Here is a 22,444-nt window from a genome sequence, read left to right on the forward strand (position 1 = left end):
CAGGGATGTACAGGTTAGGGTGGATTGGCCATGGGAAATACGGAGTAAGGGGTTGGGTATGGGTGGGATACTGTTCAGAGGGCCAGAATGAAATAGATGGGTTGAATGGCCCACTCCCAACATTGTCGGAATTCGAGACCCTCCCACAAAGGGGCATTTTATCTGCATCTATCCTGTCAAGCCCCTTTCAGAATTCTACCGGTTTCAATAGAAGGTATGCAGCCCAGAAACAGACACTTCGGTCCAATTCGTCCATGCCACCACGATTCCAAAACTAAACCAGTCCCACTTGCCTGCATTTGGCATATCCCTCTAAACCTTTCTATTCATGTACCCATCCAAATGCTGTTTCAATGTTGTCACTGTACATGCATCTACCACATCCTCAGCAAGTTCATTCCACATGTAAATCACCCTCTTTCAAATCGTTGCCCCTCCGCTTCCTTTTAAATCTCTTTCCTCATATTTAAAAAAAGTCCCCTAGTTTTGAGTTCCCTACGCTAAGCAAGAGCCATTTTCTATTCACCTTCCCTCCACTCCTCATGATTTTATCAATCTCAATGAGGTCAACCCCCAACCTCCTGTGCTCCAGTGAATAAAGTCCCAGCCTCTCCTTATAACTCAAACCCTCCAGTCGTTACAACATCCTGGTAAATCTTTATTAAACCCTCATTATTCGTATTCTTCCTATTACAGGGCCACCAGAACTGTACTCAGTACTCTGAAGTGGCCTCACCAACATCCTGTACAACCTCAACATGATGTCCCAACCCCTATACTCAGTGGTGTGAACAATGAAGGCAATGTTGCAAAATGCCACCTTAACCACTCTGTCTAGCAGTGATGCAACTTGCAAGAACTATGTACCTGAACACCGACTCCCCCCACCTCCATGTCTATCTGTTCTCTAACATGACTCATGGCCCAACCATTATCTGTTCAAGTCCTTGTTTTAGCAAAAATGCAACCCCTTGCTTTTATTAAGCTTCTCTCTCACACACATACTCTCTCTCTCAGACAGACACACACACACCCCTCAACACTCTCTCACACTCACAGCATCATACTCCATCACACTCTCACTTTCCCAAGCATGCACAACACACTTCTGTGCACACTCACAGACAAACTCACATGCACACACTCTCACTCTCTCATGCACACACACACACAGTACTCTTTGGGGTGAAATTGTATTGGCAGAATTATATTTGCAGATACAGTCAATTTTGTTCAAAAGCACACAATCTGCAGGCAGTCAATCCATGTAACATTTTACAATTCCGACTTTGGAAACAGAACCAGTCTGATTCAAGATTGGAATACTGACAGACTCAAATCTCACACCTTTAATGCATTGTCTGAGCGGAGATGCCTTTTTTTTAAATAAAACCTTAAGTCATCTCAAGAACATTGTTACATATTAATGAACCAAAGCCCGCACCCATTCTAAGAGATGAAGAATATCTAAGTTTGTTCAATATATTCTATCAGTTGCATGACACTGATCTTTTGATATAAGTTCTGTGTCTTATGATGCTGTTCCATGAGGCAAGATGGTACAGATGAGGCGATAGAGAATTACAGATCAGCTGGGAAGGATTTAAAGAGAGAGTTAAGAGGAGCAAAGAGAGGACACGAACAGTCTTAGGCAAATAGAATAAAGGAGAACCCTAAAGCTTCCCATAGGCATGTGAGGAATAAAAGGTTGATTAGGGTAGGAATAGGGCCAGTCAAAGACAGAAGCAGGAAGTGGAGTGTGGACACTGTAGAGATCGGAGAGGTGCTAAATGAACATTTCTCATCGGTGTTCACTCAGGAAAAGAATGAGGTACGAGATATTAGACTCGATAGGATCGAGGTTAGTTACACACAGGTGTTATCAATTCGAGAAGGAGTGAAAGTAGACAAGTCCCCTGGGCTGGATGGGATTTATCCGAGGATTCTCTGGGAAGCTAGGGAGGAGATAGCAGAGCCTTTGGCTTTGATATTTGAGTCGTCATTGTCTACGGGTTTAGTACCTGAGGACTAGAGGATTGCAAATGTTGTGCCCTTATGCCCTCTCTTGAATAACTACAAATTGAGGAGTGATAGCTTTAAGACAGATGTCAGAGGCAAGGTCTTTACACAGAGAGTGGTAAGGGCGTGGAATGCCCTACCTGCTAAGGTAGTCAACTCAGCCACGTTAGGGAGATTTAAACAATCCTTAGATAAGTGCATGGATGATTTTGGGATAGTGTAGGGGGACGAGCTGAGAATAGTTCAGAGGTCGGCGCAACATCGAGGGCCGAAGGGCCTGTTCTGTGCTGGATTGTTCTATGTTCTAAACTTAGTGCAGGAGGCTGAAAGAAATGAGCAGCTTTAAAACAAAAACCTCTTGGAGCTCAAAGCTTTCAATGAGAGTCTGAGCCCGGTGGTAAGTTCAGGTAACCTTTATTGCAACCCAACTTCATTACAGCTTCAGATCCCCCCAGCAAAAAGGCAGAGAAAAAGTAGTTGCTTTTTGAACAGCTCAAGGTGAAAGTGCACACACCACACCTCCCCTGGCCCCATCCCCCACCCCCCTCACTGTCTTTACTATTGGCCAGCACCAAGTTGTCCCTTTGTAATTGGATCCTTGGTACAGCCGTAACCCGGAGGAAGTATTGCCTCACTCAGCAATTTCAACCCATACCCTGTCTCCAAGTAAGTTTCTCCCCGCTCCTTTGCCAGTGGGGGGAGGGCAGTGTAGAGTCAACCAGACTGCTGTGGGTCTGGAGTCACGTGTAGGCCAGACCGGGTAAAGGATGCAGCTGGAACAACTGAGTGAATCCTCTCCCACAATAGCAGTTCCCTTCCCCAACAAGGGAGAGAGGGAATCAGATGGGGGCTTTCTCCCCCTACCATCCCCTCCCTGAAATGATCTCATTGTTAGATTCCAAACTCCACATTTCTGACCGTATACCAATTCTGCCATCTGTCGTGGCGGGATTCAAACCCGGGAGTCCCCGGAACTGGGTTGATATTCCAATCGATAATGGCACTCGGCCGTCACTCCTTCAATCCCCCCTGCGATGGCACGTGAACTCGCTGATGCTTCCGCAGGTGGGAGGAGCAGGTGAAGCCCTTCCCGCACTGAGAGCAGATGTACGGCCTCTCCCCGGTGTGGATCCGCCGGTGGGTCAGCAGGTCGGAGGAAGTGCTGAAGGCCTTCCCACTTCCGGGGCAGCTGAAGGGCCTCTCCCTGGTGTGGACACGCTGGTGCCTCAGCAGGGTGGAGACCTGGGTAAAGGCCTTCCCGCACTGAGAGCAGGTGTGCGGTCTCTCCCCCGCGTGGACCCGCGGTGGGTCAGCAGGTCGGAGGAGCAAGTGTAGCCCTTCCCGCACTGAGCGCAGGTGAACGGCCTCTCCCCGGTATGGACCCTCCGGTGGGTCAGCAGGTCGGAGGAATACCTGAAGCCCTTCCCGCACTGAGAGCAGGTGAACGGCCTCTCCCCGTGTGGATCCGCTGGTGTCTCCGCAGGTTGGAGGAGCAGGTGAGGCCCTTCCCGCACTGAGGGCAGGTGTACGGTCTCTCCCCCGTGTGGACACGCTGCTGTCTCCGCAGGTTGGAGGAGCAGATGAAGCCCTTCCCACACTGAGAGCAGGTGAACGGCCTCTCCCCGGTGTGGACGTGACGGTGACTCCGCAGGGTGGTGGAATCGCTGAAGGCCTTCCTACACTCAGGGCAGCTGAAGGGTCTTTCCCCCGTGTGGACAAGCTGGTGCCTCAGCAGGATGGAGGCCTGGGTAAAGGCCTTTCCGCACTCTGGGCAGCTGAAGGGCCTCTCCCCAGTGTGGACCCGCTGGTGGGTCAGGAGGTTGGAGGAACAGGTGAAGCCCTTCCCGCACTGAGAGCAGGTGAATGGCCTCTCCCCCGTGTGGACATGCTGGTGGGTCAGCAGGGCGGAGGAATTGCTGAAGGCCTTCCCGCACTCAGGGCAACTGAAGGGCCTGTCCCCCATGTGGCCCCGCTGGTGGGCCAGCAGGTGGGAGGAATACCTGAAGGCCTCCCCGCAGTCAGTGCAGGGGAATGGCCTCTCCCCGGTGTGACTGCGCCGATGAATCTCCAGGGTAGACAGGAAACGGAAGCCTTTCCCACAGTCCCCACACTTCCACGGTTTCTCCACGCGGCAGGATTCCTCAGATTTCTCCATGGCCACAGCTTCAGCTGCACACAAACACGTGTAGAACCCCTCCCTGCCGTGAAATCCCCTTGCCAGGCCGTATAACTGTTTCAGGCTCCACACACAGTGCGCTCCAACAGTGGGGTCTCTCGTCCAGTCCCACTGATGCTGAAAATGTCCTCAAACAGGAACCAAAAAGCGTTGATCCCTCTCACAGAAATCACAGTCAAAAACAGCTGCTGTCCCGATGGATTGAGTGACTGTCAGACACTGACATCAAAGTGAGGACTGCTGACGCTGGACAGTCAGTCGAAACATTTGGCACTGGAAAAGCACAGCAGGTCAGGCAGCATCCGAGGAGCAGGAGAGTCAATGTTGCGGGCATAAGCCCTTTATCCGTTGATTTTGAAACTTCAGTCTTCAGATTTTCAAATACTCTGCAAAAAGAGATTACAAAAGTCATCACTATCAGTGCAGGGTAGAAATTCAGAACAAGCAATTCTACTTTCTGTGGAATATTCATTTGCTGTTCCACAAATTGAAAGCACCATCCCACTCTCCCTTCCCTCTGTTCTCACTCCGCTCTAACTAATTCCCCTGAAGGTGCTGATTCAGGATCTTACAGGGACAGAAAAGGCAAAAACATAAATACTGACATCTCTCTGAATTTTGGATGCCTCCACCTGAAAGTTAATATCTTTCACAACACTGGGATCCTGCTGAGAGTGAGCAGGTCTGATTTTGGGAAGCAAAACAAAGTGCCAATTCAGGGTGAACCTGCAATGCAGCTTCTTGAGGAAGGATCAGACACAAAATGGTTAACGACTCCGGGAAGGTGGGAGCAAAATGAGACATCAAGGCATTAACACCGACACACTTCAGTCAAACTCTTCTGCTCCCAGTCAGGGCAAAACATGCCCTGAAAGTCCAGCCTTCACAACCACACTTCTGCTTTCACTGAATTAGAATCTCACAGCACGGAAACAGACCCATTGGCCCAACCTGCCCAGATATCTGAAATTAATCTAGTCACGTTTGCCATCACTTGGCCCCTATATGGGCTGGGTGCTGGCAGCTGGGACTAAATTGGGTTGGCTATCTTGTCAGCAAGGACGAGTTGGACCGAAGGGTCTGTTTCTGTGCTGTACATCTCGATGACTCCAGTTGCATTTGCCATCACTTGGCCCTGACCCATATGAACCCTTCATATTCAGATGCCTGTCCAGGAGCGTTTTGACATATCATCGTACCAGCACCCACCACTTCCTCTGGCAGCTCACGCCATCGCTCAAGCGACGCCACGTTGAAAGTGTCTGGTCTGGTGCGCCAGATGACATCAGGATAATCTCAGATCGTTCCAGATCGCATCGATACTCAGTCAGTGGCTTTCCCGATCAGGATGTTGTACGTGATCATACAGGTCAGTGGGTAGGTGATCCCCCACCTCTTAATTCAAGTATCTCTACGAGAACTCCCTTGCTGGAGGGTCCCTTGGAGACACTTCAACTGGACTTCATTGAGTTGTAGAAATGAGTTGAGTTGCTGTAAATATGTTTTGCTTATTGTTGATGTCTTTTCTAAGTGGATTGAAGCCTACCCTCTTCCTAACGCTACTGCCGAGTTTGTGGTGCAAAATTTGTTTAAGGAAATAATTCCTTCAGTATACCTGCGTGCATTAGCTCGGACAATGGACCACACTTTGTAGGTAATATTAACGGAGAACTCTGTTCCCAGCTTTGTATTTGTCGGCAACTGCATGGTGCTTATCATCCTCAGGTGGCCGGCCTTGGTGAATGTTTTAACCAGACTCAAGACTAAACTTGCCAAATTAATGGCTGAGTCTGGCCTCTCCTGGTTATGCTAATCCCTGTGGCCTCATTCCAGATGCGATCCATGTCTGTGGGCAAGATACGACTATCTCCAGCTGTGAATCTCTCTGGTCACCCCCTCCGTACCCCTTGGAACGATTCGGCTCCCTTCTCAGTCCACCTCCACCACATGACCGAAGCAATGGTTGGTTATGTTCTTGCTCTAACTAGTGTTATGCGTGCCTATCACTCCAGGATCGTGCGGCCTACAGCGATGTTCCCTCCCTTTCAGCCTCGTCACGGGTAGAGCCTGGTTCGTTGGTACTCGTCAAGACCTGGACTTGCAAAGGTCTCCAACCTCGCTGTGATGGCCCCTTCCAGGTTTTACTTCCCATCCCTACGGTGGTCAAAGTCGCTGGGCACTCAGCTTGGGTCCAACTGCACCATTGTAAATTGATTGACCGCACCAATCAAAAGTGGGGAAGAGGAGGAGAGAATACTGGAATCCCAACAAAAGGATTGGAACACTGTCCAGTTGGGTTTTTGAATTTTGCTGTTGTTCTAATGTTAATCTTATTACAGATACTTGAACTAAGAGGAGGGACATGGGGGGGGGGGATCGCCTATCTCCTCACCTTTCTGATCACATACAACATCCTGATGGGGAAAGCCACCAAGTATGGATGTGACCAGGATGCCTTCCTTGAAGAAGCTCTCTTCCTCCCTCTACAAGGATTTCAGTGAGTCCCTCCCTCACTGCACCCCCCAGGACCTCCTTCCACCTATCCCACCTCCATCGCCCCTCCCCTAGTCCCTCCTCCCTACCTTTTATCTCAGCCGGCTTGGCTCTCTCTCTCTTATTCCTGATGAAGGGCTTATGCTCGAAACGTCGAATTCTCTATTCCTGAGATGCTGCCTAACCTGCTATGCTTTGACCAGCAACACATTGCAGCTGTGATCTCCAGCATCTGCAGACCTCATTTTTTACTCGAAGATTTTAACCTACTGCGAATCCTCTTACAAGGATGCCTTCCTTGAAGAAGCTCTCTTCCTCCCTCTACAAGGATTTCAGTGAGTCCCTCCCTCACTGCACCCCCCCAGGACCTCCTTCCACCTATCCACCTCCATCGCCCCTCCCCCTAGTCCCTCCTCCCTACCTTTTATCTCAGCCGGCTTGGCTCTCTCTCTCTTATTCCTGATGAAGGGCTTATGCTCGAAACGTCGAATTCTCTATTCCTGAGATGCTGCCTAACCTGCTGTGCTTTGACCAGCAACACATTTGCAGCTGTGACCAGGAATGATCAGAGATTATCCACCACCCATGCTGAGGAGATGTGGTCCAGTGCACCGGACCAGACGCCTTTGACGTGTGGGACGTGATGAAGATTGATTATTGCAATGGACTCTTACATCAGAAAGACCAGATGGTCCATCTGGACAGTAGAAATCAGTGGGAGTTACCATGTCGTTACCATGGTTTTTTGATTTTACCTGCAGATGCAAGCCTAGTGAGGATAAAAATGGTCAACCCCGTTATTATGGTAAATATTTTAAGGATGCCTGGGAACACCATCCCTTTTTGCAGTACGGGCCGACTCGAGAAAAGGGAAGCTTGATAGGGGAAACTCCACAATCCGGAAACAACTTATTAATACAGGCCCACAGAACGCTCTTCACCCCAGAGGCAGTAGTATGTTACTCCTCTCTATCAGGAGATGACTTACTTGCCCAGTCCCCAGTCCCCGATTCCATACTATTCATCAGTCTTCCTGCTGCCGACCCTGCAAAGTGAAATATCACGTTCCAATACCTCCGGTCTGTGTATACAACCAGCTGGTGTAACACTGGCTGGGGTACAGCAGGCCTTATGCGGTACATGAACCTGGAACGGAACCCTTCCCTTGTGCATTTATAGGCCTTTTCTCTTTTCAGAATCTGATATTGTCACCAAGACCATGTACAATAGAGCTAAGGGAGAGCCCAATGGGAACTGCATTCTGAGGACCATTGTCTCCTATACAGTGCGGGTGCTCGAATCACTTGGCCCATTTTTTTACAGCGCTCAAGCGAATCCTCTTGCAAAACATCGACCCTTTGCTCCTGTATATCTGACCAGACCCCCTGCTGTAACATTTCAGTAACCTATTTTGACAAACTCTCCCTAATCTACCCCAAATCAGACTATTATTTCTTCAGCTGAGGTAAAGCTACCAATTTCCTTGTCATGGATGGCAAAGATGTCCCTCATCGCATCAATATCGGAGCCCTTGTTCCCACAACAGTACCTTGTCCTGGTCAGTGGACAAGTCGATGGAACCTCCATCTGAGGAGAATGCAGCGGTCGGTCTCAGCCAACTTTACTCCAACTGGAAGGATCACAATGGACTGGGTGACAATACAGGACACCCAATAGGCTGGGGAATCCAGAGTACCCTGAGGTTGGAAGGATTGGCAGGGGTGACAAGTCAAAAGAACCGCAATTCCCTCATTTGTGGCCTGACCATTCGAGGAAATAAGACTAAAGAGGCTCTGGAACAGAGTAACCTGGGATTATCAGACCTGTGTCTTTACTCTATGCAGAATCGGTTTGGCCTAGACAATATACTCGCCCAGGAGGGTGAGGTCTGCACCACTGTCCAAGATAAATGCACTATGGGCATTCCCGATCTCACTGGCAATATTACTAAGATACAAGAAGAGATCCAGGTATTCCTTGACAGAATGACTGAAGGGACCAGTTGGGGAAACTGCAGGTCGGGCTGATGGTACAATTGACATATCAATTTCGATATTTATGTTTGTCGGTATTGGTATTGTTAGGTATTTAATTGCTCGGCTTATGAGGTCCCTTAGAGATATAGATTTGCCCCAGAAGATGCTCCTTTTGCGATCCGATGGCTCACCCACGTGTCGATGGCGATGATAAATATGACCAGATGAGTTGCGAAGATGGTGGTGCCGCTCTACAGGATGTTGATGGCTGGACCACCTTGAAGGGCATTCGTTTGGACTAGCCTTCTCTTTCAGTGATCACGGTGCAATCAAAGGGAGGAATGAGGGTGTGGGCATCTGGGTGATAAAGTCTACAGCCTTAAAACTTGTCATTAAACATTCAGACTAAAAGGTAATGCTGAATTATTGAATACATTTACTGCACTAGAAAATAAACAGGCAGGAAGGCTGAGAAAGAGGAGAGAACTTAAAGATAGGGACACCTGGGCTCACCAAGTGATAACAGGATGCTGTAAGGCAATTAAGAAGGTTTGCCTCAGCATCGGTGAATCTGTGTGAACAGGACACCAAGTGATTACATTCACAGCCGTTCCCTTGTGAGACCATTTTAGTGCTGAGGCTGTTGAATCCCGTAGAAAATTAACTCTTAGTGTTTATCTGCAATGGATTGAAATGAATGGCATTTTGGGACTTTATGATGATATTGAGTAGCCATTACTGGTTATTAAATACAAACTCTGTAAAAGGAAATATTGATAAAGCTTTACCTTACTTGCTGCAGCCGAGACTCCATCGGAAGCAATAGGCCGCGGACATACTTCCGTCTTCGGGACGGCCTCGGCCCCGCCCCCTCCGACGCCAAATCGACACGTAAACCCCGCCCCTTCCGAACAAAGCACGTAGACCCCGCCCCTTCCGAACGCAGGGAACCTCGCCCCTCCCGAACGCAGCTCGTAAACCCCGCCCCTTCCGAAGGCAGCCCGTAAACCCCGCCCCTTCCGAACGCTGACAGTAAACCCCGCCCTTTCCGGATGCAGCACGTAAAACCTCGCCCCTTTCGAACGCAACTCGTAAACCCTGCCCCTTCGAGACAAAGACCCGCCTCTTGGAACCACACCCCGTCGCGCACGAAAACCCACCCCTTCCCTTGGTCCCCGCGTGAATCAAAACCATGCCCCCTTCCCCCACGAGCAACCGCGCGGCTCAGGCTCAACGCGCCGCATCGCCCGCTGAGCCTCGTCCCGCCCACTAGCGCGCGACCCTCTCCCGAGACACGCCCCGCCCATGAGCACCGCCCTCCCGCTAAAACCCGCCCCCAGACTAAACCCCGCCCCTCCTGGTAAACCCCGCCCCCCAGGTGTATTTGGAAGCACTAGCTTCTGCAGCGCTGCTCCTTCTGCCGGGAGCTGTGCTGCAGGATCATAAGACACAGAATTAATAGCAACAGATCACAGCGTCATGCAACCGACGCAATATTTGGAACAAACCTGGATCGCTGCTGAATCCTTCATCTTTTAGAATGGGTTGCAGGTTTCAGTTCATCAATATATAAATTCATCAATATATAAATGCTGAGTCCTTTTCCCATTGTTCAGATAGCGTAAGGATGGTTGGGCGGCTGTTCACAGCGCACACGCCAAAGATGAACTGAATGAGATCACGCGGGGCCCGAGAGCTTTTCTGTTCGTACCTTGAATTTCGTATGTACATTGAAGCAAAATTTTCGTACAATCCTGTTCGTAAACCGATTTGTACATGAACAGGTTTGTTCGTATGTCGAGGCGCTACTGTGCTCTGTAAAAAGAGATTACAAAGGTCATTAGTGCAGGGTAGAAATTCAGAACAAGCAATTCTACTTTCTGTGGAATATTCTTTTCTTTTGTTATTCCACAAAATTGAAAGCAGATCCCACTCTCTCTCCCCCTCTGTTCTCACTCGGCTCAAACTAATTCTCCTGAAGGTGCTGATTCAGGATCTTACGGGACAGAAAAGCAAAAACATCAAGACTGCCGTGTCTCTGAACTTTGGATACCTCCGCCTGAAAGCTAATATCTTTCACAATACTGGGATACTGCTGAGAGTGAGCAGGTCTGATTTTGGGAAGCAAAAAGAAAGTGTCAATTCAGGGTGAACCTGCCACGCAGCTTCTTGAGGAAGGACCAGAGACAAAATAGTTAACGACCCCAGGAAGGTGGGAGCAAAATGAGACGTCAAGGCATTAACATTGAAAGTAGAGAGAAAGTCAACCTCCTGACTCTGGCAAACGCCAGAGTTATAGAGATACATAGAACAGAAGCAGACCCTTCTGTCCAACACAATTGTACTGACCAGATATCCTAAATTAATCTAGTCCCATTTGCTGGCATGTGGCCCATAGCTGGGATCATCCCCACCCCCTGTCCTGAGACCTTGATGCCTCCAAGCTGACCCTCAAAGGTTTAGTTTGTCCTCCATTCTTTCCCAGTTGTCTTTTGTAGGTTTTCAAAACTTGCCCAATCCTCTGAGTATAGGATTTGGGAAGTTATGTTGTGGCTGTACAGGACATTGTTAGGCCACATTTGGAATATTGTGTGCAATTCTGGTTTCCTTACTATCAGTAAGATGTTGTGAAACTTGAAAGGGTTCAGAAAAATTTACAAGGATGTTGCCAGGGTTGGAGGATTTGTTCTGTTTGGAGGCTAGGGCTGTTTTCCCTGGAGCGTTGGAGACTAAGGAGTAACCTTATAGAGGTTTACAAAATTATGAAGGGCATGAATAGGATAAATAGCCAAGGTCTTTTCCCAGGAGGGGGTGGGTCCAGAACTAGACGGCATAGGTTTAGGGTGAGGGGGGAAAGATACAAAAGAGATCTGAGGAGCAACCTTTTCACACCGAGGGTGGTACATGTTTGGAATGAGCTGTCAGAGGTGGAGGTTAGTACAATTGCAATATTTAAAAGGCATCTGGATGGGTATATGAATGGGAAGGATTTTGAGGGATGTGGGCCAGGTGCTGACAGGTGGGACCAGATTGTTGGTCCCACCATGGATGAGTTGGACCAAATGGTCTGTTTCCATGTTGTATATCTCTATGACAGGTTGGACTAAAGGGTCTGTTTCTGTGCTGTATGACTCTGGAACCATTCTATACTGGTCTTAAACCATGTTCTCGCCTTCCCCCACAAACATCCACTTCTTTGTTAAAAAATCAGATGAACTCAGCCTTGAATATACTCAATGACACCCTAACTGCAGGAAGACATCCCACTTGTGAACTCAATTCCTCTTGCTAATATAACGCTTGCCTTGCCGATTGCTTCCTACATCTGTCTGACAACTGGCAGTGACTGGAGTAGGAGGACACTGAGGCCTCTTTGCCCATCCACACATCAATCTAGATGAAGGGCTCGTGCCCAAAACGTCAACACTCCTGCTCCTAAGATGCTGCCTAACCTACCGTGCTCTTCCAGTACCACAATGTTTGAGCCTGATCTCCAGCATCTGCAGTTCTCACTTTCTCCACATTCAAATACATCTCCATTTAAACAATGCACCTCCTTTCTGTTTTTCTTTGCCACAGCCAAAGCTATAATTTCATATCGTGGTCCTGTGTTTGCCAATTGTGGTCCTCTCTATATCGGGGAGAGCGAGCGCAAACTTGGGGAACGGTTCACTGAGCATCACAGCTGGGTCCACAGAGCCGACCGGACCTCCCAGTCACCACCCATTACAATTCCCTTTTCTGACATGACCATCTTTGGCCTCCTCCATTGCCACAACGAACCTAACTGCAAATTGAAGGGATCACACCTCATCTTCCAGGCAGCCTACAGCCTGAAGGACTCAACGTTGAGTTTTCCAATTTCAAAAAAACCTCCCTCCTTGTTCTTTGCCAGCAACCCCATGCATTCCTCCCATTGACCAACCAGGTCGTAGCCTCTACCTGTCTTGACCTATCTCCACTTCACTCCCACCCCCTTCATCTGCAGCTTCTCCAGCCAGCCCCGGCCCCAGCCCCGAGGAAGGGTTACACCTGAAACGTCGACTTCTCCACCTCCTGTCTATTTTGTAAATTGAGACACAGACCTGGACCAGCGTTTCCAGAGTCTGTCCCCTTCCGGATTCACTCTCTTTTCTTTCAGTTGCTTCAAGTCAACAACTGAACCCCAGAATGAAAAAGACATGGAATGGGAGCAAAATAGTGCCGTACTCACAGATCTGGAACAGAGGAAGAAATGTGCAGTCTGGGTAAAGCTCTATCTTTATTCAGAGAGAGAGGATCAGGAGCTACAGCTTGAGAAGCTCATGGTCCGACTTCCGCATTCAGACAATGGGCTGACTCTGATTGACAGGAGGACCAGTCTCCTTCCGGTCCTCCAAGATTGCCTATTGGTCCATCAAAAGAAGGTTTCGCGCCTTTTTTGCGTACAGCGATGTGCATGCTCAGTGTTTTGCTGACACTGGTAAGCATGCGCACTGCGTTGCTGACACTGGCAAACATGCGCAGGATGCTCTATGGGGATGTTGGTGCTCCTGACAGATTTTAAGTGTTCAAATGCCAACAGGGGAAAAAAGAGAGCCACAATTTTTTTTCCTGCGGCTCGATATTTTATTCCTTTTGTATTTTGTCTGGCTGCTCAACTTTTGTATGTCGTTTCCCCTTGTTGTGGGGGCAAGGCACCGAGACCAGAACTGGAGGGCATAGGTTTAGGGTGAGAGGGGAAAGATTTCTGAGGGTCCGAAGGGGCAAACCTTTCGCACAGAGGGGGTATGTGTATGGAATGAACTGTCAGATGACGTGGTGGGGGCTGGTACAATTACAGCATTTAAAATGCATCTGGATGGGGATATGAATAGGAAAGATTCAGAGGGATAAGGGGCGACATGCTGGCATCTGGTCGACATAGACTGAAGGGTTTGTTTCTGTGCTCTACAGCTCTGTGACTCTATTTTTAGATAGTATGGAAAATAAAGAGCATGAAAGCATGGGAAGTGTTAGAGCATGGAGACCATTTCCAGTTCATAGAGTCATAGAGAGATGTACAGCATGGAAACACACCCTTCGGTCCAACCCGTCCATGCCGACCAGATATCCCAACCCAATCTAGTCTCACTTGCCAGCACCCGGCCCATATCCCTCCAAACCCTTCGTATTCATATACCCATCCAAATGCCTCTTAAATGTTGCAATTGTACCAGCTTCCACCATTTCCTCTGGCAGCTCATTCCATACATGTACCACTCTCTGCATGAAAATGTTGCCCTTTAGGTCTCTTTAATATTTTTCCCCTCTCACCCTAAACCTATGCCCTCTAGTTCTGGACACCCCAGGGAAAAGACTTTGCCTATTTATCCTATCCATGCCCCTCATAATTTTGTAAACCTCTATAAGGTCACCTCCCCCCCCCCCCCCACCACAAGCCTCTAACGCACCAGGAAATCAGCCCCAGCCTGTCCCTATAGCTCAAATCCTCCAACACTGGCAACATCCTTGTAAATCTTTTTCGAACCCTTTCACGTTTCACAACATCTTTCCGATAGGAAGGAGGCCAGAATTGCATGCAATATTCCAACAGTGGCCTAACCAATGTCCTGTACAACCGCAACATGACCTCCCAATTACTGTACTCAATACTCTGACCAATAAAGGAAAGCATACCAAACGTCTTCTTCACTATCTTATCTACCTGTGACTCCACTTTCAAGGAGCTATGAACCTGCACTCCAAGGTCTCTTTGTTCAGCTACACTCCCTAGGACCTCACCATCAAGTGTATAAGTCCTGCTAAGATTTGCTTTCCCAAAATGCAGCACCTCGCATTTATCTGAATTAAACTCCATCTGCCATTTCTCAGCCCATTGGCCCATCTGGTCCAGATCCTGTTGTAATCTGAGGTAACCCTCTTCGCTGTCCACTACAGTTGCAAAGGATAGTGGAACACTCTTACACCAATTAGCAGAGTAAGGTTGAGGCTGAAAGGTCACTATGGCAAGATGAGATAACACAGTTAGTAAAGTTAGCCTCATCTGCTAACTATCATTATTGGGACAATAAATATTTGGGACATGACATTAAATATCTCATTGTTAGTGAGTAGAGTCAGCCTGCTTGAAACTACTGACAATAAATATCTAATCATGACATTAGGAAAATATTAAGTAGGGTCTAGAATGAAAGACCATTGTTGCAAAAGCTGACATTAAATCTCTAACCGAGACATTGGAATAACGTGAAGTAGAATGTACAACTAAAGAGATAATGGGAACTAACATCACTGGCTTATTGTGTAGCTAGGCTGAGGTACGTTGATAAGTATAGTTGGACATGCTGATAAGCTAACACAAACATGATTAAAAAAAAGATATTTTAAAACCACAGACCCTGAGGTTTGTGGGCATTCGAGAATCTGCTTTTCGAGTGTCACGGTCTTTTTGTTTGCAAATAAACGACCTACTTCTTGAAGAACTCTCTGCGTCTCCTGGTCGTTCTCTACATTTTATCCACGACAACAGTCGGAACCAATTTCATGGTACGAGGAGAAAAAGACTCGGGGGATGGGGGGCAAAGGGTGGGGTGAGAGAAAGACTGGGGGGGACAATGGTGGTGTGAATTTTAACTTCGTACACCCCAGTCCAACACCGGCATCTCCAAATCGGGGACGTAGTTCTTTGAAAGTTGCATCATTGCTGGACAGGGTGGTGAAGGGGGCGTTTGGCACACTTGCCTTCATTGTTCACACCGTTCAGTGTAGGAATTGGGACATCACATTGAGGTTGTACAGGATCTTGGTGAGACCATGTGTAGAGTTCTGAGTACACTTCTAGTCGCCCTATCGACGACCACAAGTTGACTGGTGACCTTATTTCGATTTATAAAGTCATGGGGCGTGTAGGAAAGGTAAATATCACAGGGGGGAAGAAAGGGTGGATCTCCCCTTTTTTTACTTCTCTTGGCATTTGGACACAAATTCTGTCAGTAACAGCAGCATCACCAGAGAGCATACTGCGCGTGCTCCTCGCCGCACGCATCGCGACTTTCTTTGGGTGGGCCAATCGGAAGTCCTGGAGGACCGGAAGGATATAGGTCCTCCTGCCAATCAGAGCCTTCCTGTTGTCTGAATGCAGAAGCTGGAACACGAGCTTAGGAAGGTGCTGCTCCTCTCTCTGAATGAAGATTGAGTTTGTTCCAGACTGCAACCTCCTTACTCCGTCAGTACACCACTCTCTTCTCAACTCCTTTTTCATTTTTTTTTTCATTCTGGGCTTCAATTTTTGACTTGCACCAACCGAACGGAAAGGGAAATGAATCCATGAAGTGGACAGAATCTGGAAAAGGTTTTCATAAACAGAGAGTGGTTCATGTATGGAATGAATGTCCAGAGGAAGTGGTGGATGCACGTACAGATGCAACCTTTAAAAGACATTTGGATAAGTACATGAATAGGGAAGGTGCGGGGGGATATGGGCCAAACATTGGCAAGTGGCACTGAAACATAGTCAGCATGGAATAGTAGGGCTGAAGGGTCCATTTCTGTGCTGTCTAACTAACTGTTCTGTCGTGGTCTTAAAACTTTCTTGCCTTCCACTTTAAACGTGGTTATTGTACCTGCATCCAACACATAAACCACTGTCAACAAAAAAAAATCACCTCATCCACACAACATAAAAATCCACACACTGTTGTTCAAAAAACAGATGAACTCAGCCTTGGATATATTCAATGACCCCTAACTGCAGGATGACATCCCCACTGCTAATCCCAGTTCATCTTCCGAATATACCACTTGCCTTGCTGATTGCTTGTGCATTTGTCTGATGACTGGTGGAGAAGGACGCTGAGGCCCCTTTGTACATCCATGCATCATTCCTGATGAAGGGCTCGGGCCTGAAATGTCGACTCTCCCACTCCTCCGATACTGCCTGTTCTGCTGTGCTTTTTCAGCCCCACACTTTTAGACTCTGATTCCAGCATCTGCAGGTCTCACTTTCTGGACAGCGGACACTGAGGTTTAACCTTTATAAGGGGTGAGGTCTTTCCCCAGGGTAGGAGAGTCCAGAACTAAAGTGGCATAGATTTTAGGTGAGTGGGGAAAGGGACATGAGGGACAACCTTTTCACACAGAGGGTGGTGCATGTATGGAACGAACTGCCAGAGGAAGTGGTGGAGGCTGGAACAGGTACAACGTTTAAAACCCATCTTGATGGGTACATGAATAGGAAGAGATTAGAGGGATATCTGGGCAAATGAGACCAGGTTAATTTAGGATATTTGGTCAGCATGTACGTGTTTGGCTGGAGGGTCTGTTTCTGTGCTGTTATCCTGGAATTGTCTCTGGTGAATGCAGAAGTGTGGTTGGACTTTCAGAGCAGCTTTCCAAGATGGGTTGCACTTACTGGGAGCAAAAGAAGTTACAATGAAGTATTTCGTTTGTGAGACAGCAACTGAGTGAGTGAGTACATCTGGGAGTTTGGTGGAAAGTGGGAATTTATTGCACTGTGGGGATGAAGCCCTACCCTACCCAGGATGAGACCAGGCCTTGAGTTGAGGAGAGTAGATTTAGGACAGAGATGAGGAGGAACTGCTTTTCCCAGAGAGTAGTCAATCCATGGAATTCCCTGCCCAAGGAAGCAGTAGAGGCATCTTCATTAAGAATATTCAAAACACAGTTGGATGGGTATTTGCTTGGTATGGGAATTAAGGGTAGTTGGGACAATGCAGGGAGGAGGAGGATCTCAGATGACGCATATATCAGCCATGATCATCATGAACGGTGGAGCAGGTTCGATGGGCCAAATGGCCAACTACTACTTCTTTTACTATGAAACTATAACACTGCATTTCCCATGGCTACCCCACCTAACCTTCACATGCCTGTACATTATGGACAATTTAGCATGACCAATCCAAATCAAGGCCAGCGAGCAATATAGTGATGTGGAAAATGAACATCAGAACGATAGAAAGGGATAAGGTGAGTAAATGTACCAGCAATCAAAACCGGATTCTGAAGATCACAAAACTTGAAACTAAAAACGATGTTTCTGAATGTGTGGTGCATTGTAACAAAATTGACTGCACACATTGAAGAGAATAATTATGATCTGAGACTCCTTACAGAGGCATGGCTTCAGGATGACAAGGATTGGATCCTGAATATCAAGGTGATAGTCAAATGGGAAGCGAGGTGAAGGTAGAGGCTTGGCGCTGCTCATCAAAGCACTGATCACAGGGAAGTCTGGTGTTAGCTTGAATTCAGGTCCTGATTTCTCTGTCCTCTGATGTCCCTGTACCCACAGAGTAAGATATTGGTCTGTTCTGCTCTGCTGGATTTCTGCTGAAGCTTTGACCCCCCAGCCCTACACCTTCTGGAACAATAAAACATTCAGTCAATTAAGACCCAAGCCACAATCCCCAGCCTGTCAACCATCCAGACACACAGTGTAGTCCTAGCTGGGATTTATGATTTATAACAGCTATGATTTATAAAAATATTTACGCCAGCAGAATTAAAGCATCTGTTATCAAGTAGACATCGGGATATACAGCACGCAATAGACTTTACTCTGTCTCATTCACACACATAAACACGTACATCCATGGGGGTGAATTTGTATTTGCAGATACATTCTATTTTTCTCAAAAAATGCACAACCTGCAGGCTGTTCAATCAGTTTGACCTATACTGATACCTTCAGGGATTTCTGAACTTGGACAGCAAGTACCCTTTGTTCCTCAGCACTCTGTAGGGATTTACTATTTATTACTTCCTTCCTTCTCTTATTAAATTTCGCAGAATGCCTGGAAATTAAATTCCATAGTTCTGCCCCATTTACTAGCTGATAGATATCAGAGTGTAGCCGGAGACCATCCTCCTCCCTAGGAACAATACAACCTTTCCAGCGTTTATTCCTGGACAGAGGAGGCAGTGTTTTCTCCAGCTGAGCAGTGTGTTTGTTAGCTTATCAGCATGTCCAACTATATTAATCAAAAGTTCCTCACGCTAGCTACACAATAACCAGTGATGTTAGTTCCCATTATCTCTTTATTTGTGCCCTCACAGTTTTTCCTACATTCTACTTAATGTTATTCTAATGTCACAGTTGGAGATTTAATGTCAGCTTTTGCAACAACGGTCTTGCATTCCAGACCCTACTTAATATTTTCCTAATGTCATGATTAGATATTTATTATCAATAGTCTCAAGCAGGGTGACTCTACTCATTATTAATTAGATATTTAATGTCATGTCCCAAATATTTATTGTTCCCGTCCTGTCAATCATATTTAGCAGGTGAGGCTAACTTTACTGACTGTTACCTCATCTTGCCATAGTGACCTTTCAGCCTCAACCTTACTCTGCTAATTGGTATAAGAGCTTTCCACTATCCTTTGCAACAAATTGGCAGTAGTCTCCATGCTCTAACCCTTCCCATGCTTTCATGCTCTTTATTTTCCATACTATCTAAAGATAGACTCAGAGTTGTAGAGCACAGAAACAGACCCTGCGGTCCACGCTGACCAGATGTCCTAATTAATCTAGTGATCCATTTGTCAGCATGTCGCCCCTTACCCCTCTGAATCTTTCCTATCCATATCCGCATTCAGATGCATTTTAAATACTGTAATTGTACCAGCCTCCACCACTTCCTCTGGCAGCTCATTCCATACACATACCACCCTCTGTGCGAAAGGATTGCCCCTTCGGACCCTCAGAAATTTTACCCCTCTCACCCTAAACCTGTGCCCTCCAGTTCTGGTCTCGGTGCCTTGCCCCCACAACAAGGGGAAAAGACATACAAAAGTTGAGCAGCCAGACAAAATGCAAAAGGAATAAAATATCGAGCCGCAGGGAAAAAAAATGTGGCTCTATCTTTTCACCCCGTTGGCATTTGGACACTAAAAATCTGTCAGGAACACCAACATCCCCAGAGAGCATACTGCGCATGCTTACCAGTGTCAGCAAAACACTGAGCATGCTCATCGCTGTACGCAAAAAAGGCGCGAGACCTTCTTTTGATTGACCAATAGGCAACATTGGAGGACTGGAAGGAGACTGGTCTTCCTGCCAATCAGAGTCAGCCCATTGTCTGATGCGGAAGTTGGACTCTGAATTTCTCAAGCTGCGACTCCTGATCCTCTCTCTCTGAATAAAGATAGAGCTTTACCCAGACTGCACATTCCTTCCTCTGTCCCAGATCTGTGAGTCCGGCACTCTCTTATCTCGCCCCCTTTTTCATTTCTTTTCATTCTGTAGTTCAATTGTTGACTTGCAGCAACTGAAAGGAAAGAGTGAATTCGGTAGGGACAGACTCCGGAAACGTTGATCCAGGTCTGTATCTCAATTGGCAAAATAGTTAGGCAGGAGGCATCAGATGGTGGAGAAGTCGACGAGTCGGTTGTAACCCTTCTTCAGGGCAGGGGCTGGGTGCAGAAGCTGCAGAGAAAAGGGGGTGGGGGTGAAGTGGGAAAAGGTCAAGACAGTTAGAGGGTACGACCTGGTTGGTCAATCGGAGGAATGAATCTTGTTGGTGGCAGGGAGGAGGGCGGGGATGGGAATGGAGTCAGGGAATGGAGAGGGAGGTTTTTTGAAATTGGAAAACTCAACGTTGAGTCCTTCGGGCTGCAGGCTGCCCGGAAGATGAGGTGTTGTCCCTCCAATTTGCGGTTAGATTTGTTGTGGCAATGGAGGAGGCCAAAGATGGTCATGTCAGAAAGGGAGTGGGAAGGAAATTAGAATGGGTGGTTACTGAGAGGTCTGGTCACCCTCTGTGGGCACAGCTGCCATGCTCAGCGAATCGTTCCCCAAGTTTGCACTCGCTCTCCGATATAGAGAAGACCACAATGGCAAATGCAGTACCACAATATGAAGTTATACCCTTGGCTGTGGAAAAAAAAACGCAGAAAGGAAGTGCATTGTTTAAATGGAGATGTATTTGAATGTGGAGAAAGTGAGAACTGCAGATGCTGGAGATCAGGGTCAAACATTGTGGTACTGGAAGAGCACGGTAGGTTAGGCAGCATCCGAGGAGCAGGAGAGTTGACATTTTGGACATGAGCCCTTTATCAGGAATGATGTGTGGATGGACAAAGAGGCCTCAGCATCCTTCTACACAAGTCACTGTCATTTGTCAGACAGGTATAGCAAGCAATCAGCAAGGCAAGTGGTATATTAGCAAGAGGAGAAAGCGAGGACTGCAGATGCTGGAGATCAGAGCTGAAAATGTGTTGCTGGAAAAGCGCAGCAGGTCAGGCAGCATCCAAGGATCAGGAGAATCCATGTTTCGGGCATGAGCCCTTCTTCAGGAATGAGGAAAGTGTGCCAAGCAGGCTAAGATAAAAGGAAGGGAGGAGGGACTTGGGGGAGGGACGTTGGAAATGCGATAGGTGGAAGGATGTTAAGGTGAAGGTGATAGGCCGGAGTGGGAGCGGGGGTGGGGGTGGAGAGGTCAGGAAGAAGATTGCAGGTTGGGAAGGTGGTGCTGAGTTCGAGTGTTGGGACTGAGACAAGGTGGGGGGAGGGAAAATGAGAAAACTGGGGCTCAAGGGCGGAGGAGCGGGAAGTGGTCCAACTAGTCATGGAGATGTACAGCTTAGAAACAGACCCTTCGGTTCAACCCGTTCATGCCAACCAGATATCCCAACCCAATCTAATCCCAACTGCCAGCATTTGGCCCATATCCCTTCAAACCCTTCCTATTCATACACCTGTCCAGATGTCTTTTAAATGTTGCAATTGTACTGGCCTCCACCATTTCCTCTGGCAGCTCATTCCATACACGTAATACCCTCTGTGTGAAAAGGTTTCACCTCAGATCTCATTTGTATCTTTTCCCCTCACTCTAAACATATGCCCTCTAGTTCTGGACTCTTTTCTCCCCGACCCCCTCCCCTGGATAAGGCTTTGTCTATTTATCCTATCCATGCCCTTCATGATTTTATAGGTTACTCCTTAGCCTCCAACGCTGAGGGGAAACAGCCCTTGCCTCCCTATCGATCACATCCTCCAACCCTGGCAACATCCTTGTAAATTTTTTCTGAACACTTTGATGTTTCCCAACATCTTACCGATACTAAGGAAACCAGAATTGCACACAATATTCCAAATGTGGCCTAACCAATGTCCTGTACAGCCACAACATAACTTCCCAAATCCTATACTCAGAGGATTGGGGAAGTTTTCAAAACCTACAAAAGACAACTGGGAAAGAATGGAGGGACAAACTGAACCTTTGAGGGTCAGCTTGGAGGCATCAAGGTCTCAGGACAGGGTGGGGATGATCCCAGCTATGGGCCACATACCAGCAAATGGGACTAGATTGATTTAGGATATCTGGTCAGTACAGGCGTGTTGGACAGAAGGGTCTGTTTCTGTGCTGTACATCTCTATGACTCTGGCTTTCCACTAACTTTTGCCACGTCAATAGGTTCACTTTCTCTCTAATGTCGGCGTTAATGCCTTGACGTCTCATTTTGCTCCCACCTTCCTGGGGACATTAACCATCTTGTGTCTGGTCCTTGCTCAAGAAGCTGCGAGGCAGGTTCACCCTGAATTGGCACACTTTTTTATTTGCTTCCCAAAATCAGACCTGCTCACTCTCAGCAGGACCCCAGTGTTGGGAAAGATATTAACTTCAGGTGGAGGTATCCAAAGTTCAGAGAGATGTCAGTCTTGACATTTTTGCTTTTTCTGTCCCTGTAAGATCCTGAATCAGCACCTTCAGGGGAATTAGTTAGAGTGGAGTGAGAACAGAGGGGGAGGGAGAGTGGGATGTGCTTTAAAT

At 47.5% G+C, this 22,444-nt stretch overlaps 2 pseudogenes; one reads left to right on the forward strand and one right to left on the reverse strand.

Annotated features, from left to right (window-relative positions):
• Positions 1-2,585: 2,585 nt before the first annotated feature.
• The window catches only part of LOC132811701 (zinc finger protein 850-like), a 36,999-nt pseudogene continuing 17,140 nt past the window's right edge, over positions 2,586-22,444 (reverse strand).
• LOC132811700 (zinc finger protein 850-like) overlaps positions 19,777-22,444 on the forward strand; it is a 55,836-nt pseudogene continuing 53,168 nt past the window's right edge.

This window comes from Hemiscyllium ocellatum, unplaced genomic scaffold, assembly GCF_020745735.1.
Source record: "Hemiscyllium ocellatum isolate sHemOce1 unplaced genomic scaffold, sHemOce1.pat.X.cur. scaffold_2320_pat_ctg1, whole genome shotgun sequence".
NCBI lineage: Eukaryota > Metazoa > Chordata > Chondrichthyes > Orectolobiformes > Hemiscylliidae > Hemiscyllium > Hemiscyllium ocellatum.